We start from the raw sequence: 7,697 nt of genomic DNA on the forward strand, positions 1-7,697 counted from the left end.
CAGCGGACTTCTCCCTCCAAGTAGACTCCAGGGAGATTTACTTCAAAGCCCCAAAGGAGGAGTCTCACATTCATCACTATAAACCAATCACAGTAGGGCTACAATACCAGACGTGTTGTGTTTCTATAAGCCATTGACATACAGGTGTAAGACATTATCAAAGTTACAATACGAAACATGGCGTGTTTCTATAAGCCATTGACATACAGGTGTAAGACATTATCAAAGTTACAATACGAGACATGGCGTGTTTCTATAAGCCATTGACATACAGGTGTAAGACATTATCAAAGTTACAATATGAGACATGACGTGTTTCTATAAGGACATAAACACATTGCAGGGTTATAATATAAATATACTACTGTATGTGTAAGCAGTCAAACCTGCAGGGCTTACAGCTGCAGAAGGAGAAGATGAACCTTGTGTTGAACTTCACTGGAACGGAACGTCTGTTGGTTGGTTGTTGTAAAGACAGAATGTGTTCTTAGCAACATAACCGGTCAAATCACAGTTAAATAAACAGCTATACACAAGGCAACACACCAGGCCCTGTAGAGTAAACATGTTTTAGGTTGTTTGGGAGTCTGAGAAAACTCAGAGAACTCTGTGCCAGGCAGTACATTGGTGCTGGGATCAGTAGTGGGGATGTGCTGCTACTCTCCAGGAACAGGGGGTGAGGGTTGGGCTAGGGGGGGTTGGGAGAGGCTGGGGGGTCAGTGGAGGGGCTGGGTAGAGGGCTAGGGAGGGTTGGGAGAGGCTGGGGGTGGTGGGGGTAGAGGGTTTAGCTTTTATGGGCTAATTCCCAGGAGGATGAAAAGCAGGGATCTGCTGGGAGGCGAGAGAGTGTCAGAGTGTCAGAGCATGTCAGTCACCCCACCGCTGCAATCGATAGCAGAGACTGAGAACTTCTGTCACTATAATACCACCCTCTCATCACCTCCCTCCTCTTCACAGGGACAGGGGGAACGGGAGGAGGAGAGGGGTCAGGTGTCAGACAGGTGAAGAATTGAGATATTTAGAGGACAGGTCCTGAACCCTACTGACACACTGCTCTCTGCAATGCTCTTCCACTCTCTCTCTCTCTTTCTCTCATTCACTCTCATTCATTGGCACCCTCTGTAGTTTAGAGGCAGCAGGAGCTGGTTATAACAACATGCAATAAAACTGCCAACGGCACCAAAGGGACCATTCTTCTGCTTGCTCACAAAAGCCATTGCTCAATTGACGGTTATTAGACTTGAGATGAGTTACTGCTCACTTAGTAGAATAAGGTTGAGATATATATCCTAGATCAATGACTAGAAATGCAGTTATGTGATACAAAGTGTTGGATGATTTGTAAGTCGCTCTGGATAAGAGCGTCTGCTAAATGACGTAAATGTAAATGTAAATGATCTTCAATTAACACACTGTTTTTGCTTGTTGCACAGAACAACCTACACCCAGATGTAGCTGCAGATTAAACATCTTCAAACAGAAACAGACAGCTTTAAAAGGGTGGATTTTCTGCATACTTGTTTTGTTCAGGGAAACAACCCTGACCACAAAATATGTGGCTATAAAACATGTGAATCAGTCCGCACCTGACAAACACCTTAAATTAAGACCAGAGCCATGAATCAAACACCAAGCACCTGATATTTAAGAACTAGCAGGAGGTATCTGGCAGGACACCTTACATTAACTCTACCTAGGATGTTTTCTCTCTCTCTGGCTAACTGTTTTCTACACAGCATGGTTAGCATGTACCAGACCTGGGTTCAAATACCATTTGTTTTCTTTCAAATACTTTAGCTGCCTGTGATTGAGCTTGGCTGTCACAGTGGAGCTAACAGAATAGTCCCCAAAGTGCAAACCCTGCCTATCTGATCTGATACTCCAGGCAGGCTCAAGCAGACGCTCACAGCATTTTAAATAAAATGAATACTATTTGAACCCAGATCTGTAGGCTACACGTCCAGCCTTGTAAAACCTCTCAGAGGTGTCAACTGAGGCAACAGGAACCCTTAGCCTAATGATTTATCCTGGCTGAAAAACGTATAACTAGTATAATATGACTGACTGAATGTCATTTATAATCACCTGGATCAGATCGGTGTTGACTGGAAGGATTCCCAAAACTTACCACAACACTGGAAGTGACTCACCGGCCTGCACCGGGTTTGACCGGTTGTAAATAAGAATTTGTTCTTAACTGACTTGCCTAGTTAAATAAAGGTTAAATAAATAAAATAACATAAGGTGTCTCAGCATGCAAGTGTATCAACAACAACAGTGTGGCCGTTTGTCCAGAGCATAAACAGGATACTGAGTAGCTTGTTATTCACTCTGTGTGTCCGTGTTGTAGCTCATTATTTATTGTGTGTATCTATGGGTGAATGCCAGACATTACCCTGGTAGGCTGTTTATAAGACTGGTGGCAAATAGGAATCAGAGAAATAGTGTTTCCCTTCACAGGTTCTGTGTTATTTCCATTGGTTACATTGAAGTCATTCTATAGAAAAAGGTTGTCACCTTCAATCTCTCCAACCTTGAGGATTGGCCCTCAGTCAGCAAAATGTCAGGATCAGCTGACGACTATTTATGTTTCTTTCTGCTGCAGTGTTTTCTTTACAAAGTCACGTGGCGGTGCCTCTGCGGACTTTCAAGGTAACCTAGTGGCTGTTCAACCAACTGCAAGTCAGGGACACACGGGGAACGGGGAAGATCCCAACGTAACCCAACTATATTAAACAGGGACGTATGAGTAACCGGGAAGATCCCAACGTAACCCAACTATATTAAACAGGGACGTATGAGTAACCGGGAAGATCCCAACGTAACCCAACTATATTAAACAGGGACGTATGAGTAACCGGGAAGCTCCCAACGTAACCCAACTATATTAAACAGGGACGTATGAGTAACCGGGAAGATCCCAACGTAACCCAACTATATTAAACAGGGACGTATGAGTAACCGGGAAGCTCCCAACGTAACCCAACTATATTAAACAGGGACGTATGAGTAACCGGGAAGATCCCAACGTAACCCAACTATATTAAACAGGGACGTATGAGTAACCGGGAAGATCCCAACGTAACCCAACTATATTAAACAGGGACGTATGAGTAACCGGGAAGATCCCAACGTAACCCAACTATATTAAACAGGGACGTATGAGTAACCGGGAAGATCCCAACGTAACCCAACTATATTAAAGTGGGATGTGTGAGTAACGGGTAAGATCCCAACATAACCCAACTATATTAAACAATCTGAACATCATGAGCTCTGCAGATATGTGTGTCAGTATCTGAAACTGGACCATAAAACAATTGAGCTGAGATCCATCTGGTCACCCATGAAATAAAATGGCAGAACACTGTGGTCCACTAGGCCTAACTAAAAAGCACAACAACATCCCCAAACAGGAGACACCTCTATCGGTACAGAACAAAACATTATTGGGCTTGGGACTGAATGGCTACATTTACACAGGAAGCCCAATTCTGATCTTTTGCCTAATTATAGGCAAAAGATCTGATCTGGTTGGTCAAAACACCAATGATTGGGCAAAAGATCAGAATTGGGCTGTCTGTGTAAACGCAACCTATTAGGGACACAACCCAGACTGAGAGAGTTTAGTGAATGGGTGATAGTTCTGGTCACCCATGAGATGAGCTGTCAGAACACTGTGGTGTGGTCCAGTAATGAAGGAACAAGAACATGGCCCAGACATCACCACTCTGGGTACGGGACTTTCCCAGGGTCAACGAGCAGATTATGGGATGATTGAGCAGGTGACCCTCGTCTTTTTTACTATTTGTACAGAACATTATTGGGGACACAGCCCAGACTGAGTGAATCAGTAGGTGATCGTTTTGGTCACACATGAGATGGCAGAACTAAATGCTGTGGCCTAGTAATTAAAAAACACAACACCCCAAAATATAATCACTACGGGCACAGGACTATGGGTCCTGTATTGAGGACAGTCCAGATTTAGTAAATGAATGTGAATGGGTGATATTTCTGTTCACTCATAACTATTTTCCACTATGGCCTATTTATTGCCTTACCTCCATAACTTACTACATTTGCACACACTGTATATAGATTTTCTGTTGTATTTTTGACTGTACGTTTTGTTTATCCCATATGTAACTCTGTGTTGTAGTTTTTATCGCACTGCTTTGCTTTATCTTGGCCAGGTCGCAGTTGTAAATGAGAACTTGTTCTCAACTGGCTTACCTGGTTAAATAAAGGTGAAATAAAATTACATAAAAGATAGCAGAACAATCTGGCCTAGCAATAAAAAAAATACAACACCCCAAACCTTAGACACTAGGTCATATTCATTAGGCACCAAACGGAAGAACGGACTGAAACTGTGGTCCTCTGTAGCTCAATTGGTAGAGCATGGCGCTTGTAACGCCAGGGTAGTGGGTTTGATCCCCGGGACCACCCATACATAAAAATGTATGCACCATGCTCTACCAGTTAGCAGACGCTTTTGACTGTAAATCGCTTTGGATTAAAAGCGTCTGCTAACTGGCATTTTATATTATATTATAAACAGGGAGGGATGATCTGAACATGTCCAATAAGAAATGCTTGTTTTCCGTTGCAACATGTTTTGCTACAGTGTGCCCTGATAAATACAACCCTGGTCTAATGGGCACAAGATTCTGTATGCGTCCCAAATGGCACCCTATTCCCTGTATAGTGCACTACTTTTGACCGGAGCTCAATGGGCCCTGGTCAAAAGTAGTGCACTATAAAGGGAATAGGGTACCATTTGGGTGTCTATCAGGGTCTCAGCACAGATAGTGGTATAAGTTAGTGTGTGACCCTCTTTTTACTCACATTTCCTAAAATAGCCTGGCCTGCTGTGTCTATTCTCTGTGGAAAACTGAGCCATTCAGATGGGCGAAAGAATGAAAGCAGAGCTTGTTTTGGTGAATCTGACCAGCAGTGAACCTTGGGGTTGAGGAGATGTGGAGGATTGTGTGTGTGTGTGTGTGTGTGTGTGTGTGTGTGTGTGTGTGTGTGTGTGTGTGTGTGTGTGTGTGTGTGTGTGTGTGTGTGTGTGTGTGTGTGTGTGTGCGTGTGTGTGTGTGTGTGTGTGTGTGTGTGTGCGTGTGTGTGTATGTGTGTATGTGTGTGTGTGTGTGTGTGTTTGTCCACCCTGATGGGCCTGAACAAACATGTCAGATAGAATTGCTGGAGACACTGCTCATTACCCATGACATCATTCCCCTTCCCCGGCCCTAGCTGCGTTAGGCGATGGCCAACCGGCACAGCAGAGCTGAAGGGAAAGAGAGGGATGGAGGGAGGGGAAAGAGAGGGATGGAGGGAGGGGAAAGAGAGGGATGGAGGGAGGGGAAAGAGAGGGGTGGAGGGAGGGGAAAGAGAGGGGTGGAGGGAGGGGAAAGAGAGGGGTGGAGGGAGGGGAAAGAGAGGGATGGAGGGAGGGAAAAGAGAGGGATGGAGGGAGGGAGGGGGAAGAGAGGGATGGAGGGAGGGGAAAGAGAGGGATGGAGGGAGGGAGGGGGAAGAGAGGGATGGAGGGAGGGGAAAGAGAGGGGTGGAGGGAGGGGAAAGAGAGGGATGGAGGGAGGGGGAAGAGAGGGATGGAGGGAGGGGATAGAGAGGGGTGGAGGGAGGGGAAAGAGAGGGGTGGAGGGAGGGGATAGAGAGGGATGGAGGGAGGGGGAAGAGAGGGATGGAGGGAGGGAGGGGGAAGAGAGGGATGGAGGGAGGGGAAAGAGAGGGATGGAGGGAGGGGAAAGAGAGGAGTGGAGGGAGGGGAAATAGAGTGATGGAGGGAGGGGGAAGAGAGGGGTGGAGGGAGGGGAAAGAGAGGGATGGAGGGAGGGGGGGAAGAGAGGGATGGAGGGAGGGGAAAGAGAGGGATGGAGGGAGGGAGGGGGAAGAGAGGGATGGAGGGAGGGGAAAGAGAGGGATGGAGGGAGGGGAAAGAGAGGGATGGAGGGAGGGGATAGAGAGGGATGGGGGGGAGAGAGGGGTGGAGGGAGGGGAATGGAATGAATAATGGGGGGAAGAACACACAAACTGGATGCGGCTATGCATGCTCTGAGCACACAGAGAGGACTAGAGATAACCAGACATGGCCAATGGTGTCAGCCCTATTCCCATAGAGGGGCTCTGGGAAACAAGAGCGGTGCAGAGTCCCCCTTTTCAACCTCTTCAAGCAGGGCAGAATGTAGAATGGGAAGTTAATGACTCTCACATCAGGTCTCAATGTCCTTCAGGGTCTCTTTAGACATGTCAATCAGCTGGAGAGGCTTGAGGAAAGGGGGGAGGAGGAGAAGAAGGGGTGAAAATGTTTGGGGTCTGTTCTGTTTGTTCCCGGACCCTGGTTTTTAATTTACATGGTAAAGAGCAAGGATGATGGAGAGTGGAGATACAGGAAAGGGCACAGGTTGAATACAGAGAAATAAAAAGAAAGAGAGAGTGGAGAGAGAGGAGAGAACGAGAGGAGAGAGGAGAGATAGAGGAGAGAGCAAGAGGAGAGAAAGAGAGAGGAGAGAACGAGAGGAGAGAGGAGAGATAGAGGAGAGAACGAGAGAGAGAGGAGAGATAGAGGAGAGAACGAGAGATAGAGGAGAGAACGAGAGAGAGAGGAGAGATAGAGGAGAGAACGAGAGATAGAGGAGAGAACGAGAGATAGAGGAGAGAACGAGAGGAGAGAACGAGAGGAGAGATAGAGGAGAGAGGAGAGATAGAGGAGAGAGGAGAGAGGAGAGATAGAGGAGAGAGGAGAGAGAGAGATAGAGGAGAGAGGAGAGAGGATAGAGGAGAGAGGAGAGATAGAGGAGAGGCCCTCTCATTTTGCAAAAAATTGTAGACTCCACACAAATACAGAATAAAACGTTTTTAAAAAGTAAAAAAAGATGACATGGTTGTGCATGAATGACTGGTTATACTGTGTGATTGGATATTAATGAACAAGTAAGGTAAAATAATAATAGGCTGTGCATTACAATCTTGCAGAGTGTTTATATCAGGGGTGTCAATCTCATTCCATGGATGGCCTAGTGTCTGCAGGTTTTAGGTTTTTTCTTTCAATTAAGACCTAGACAACTACATTTACATTTACATTTACGTCATTTAGCAGACGCTCTTATCCAGAGCGACTTACAAATTGGTGCATTCACCTTATAGCCAGTGGGATAACCACTTTACAATATGTTTTTTTTTCTTTCTTTCTTTCTTTGGGGTGGGGTAAGGGGGGGTGGAAGGATTACTTTATCCTATCCCAGGTGTTCCTTAAAGAGGTGGGGTTTCAAATGTCTCCGGAAGGTGGTGAGTGACTCCGCTGTCCTGGCGTCGTGAGGGAGCTTGTTCCACCATTGGGGTGCCAGAGCAGCGAACAGTTTTGACTGGGCTGAGCGGGAACTGTGCTTCAGCAAAGGTAGGTGAGCCAGCAGGCCAGAGGTGGATGAACGCAATGCCCTCGTTTGGGTGTAGGGACTGATCAGAGCCTGAAGGTACCGTTCCCCTCACAGCTCCGTAGGCTGTGAGGGGTAGAAGGATTACTTTATCCTATCCCAGGTGTTCCTTAAACTAGGTGTGGGGAGTTCCTTATTATTAGTGACATTAATTCATCAATTAAGTACAAGGGAGGAGCAAAACCCGCACACTCAGCCCTCCGTGCAATGAGTTTGACACCTGTACCTTAGGTTCTC

Source organism: Coregonus lavaretus (genome assembly GCF_964263955.1).
Source record: "Coregonus lavaretus genome assembly, chromosome: 32".
NCBI lineage: Eukaryota > Metazoa > Chordata > Actinopteri > Salmoniformes > Salmonidae > Coregonus > Coregonus lavaretus.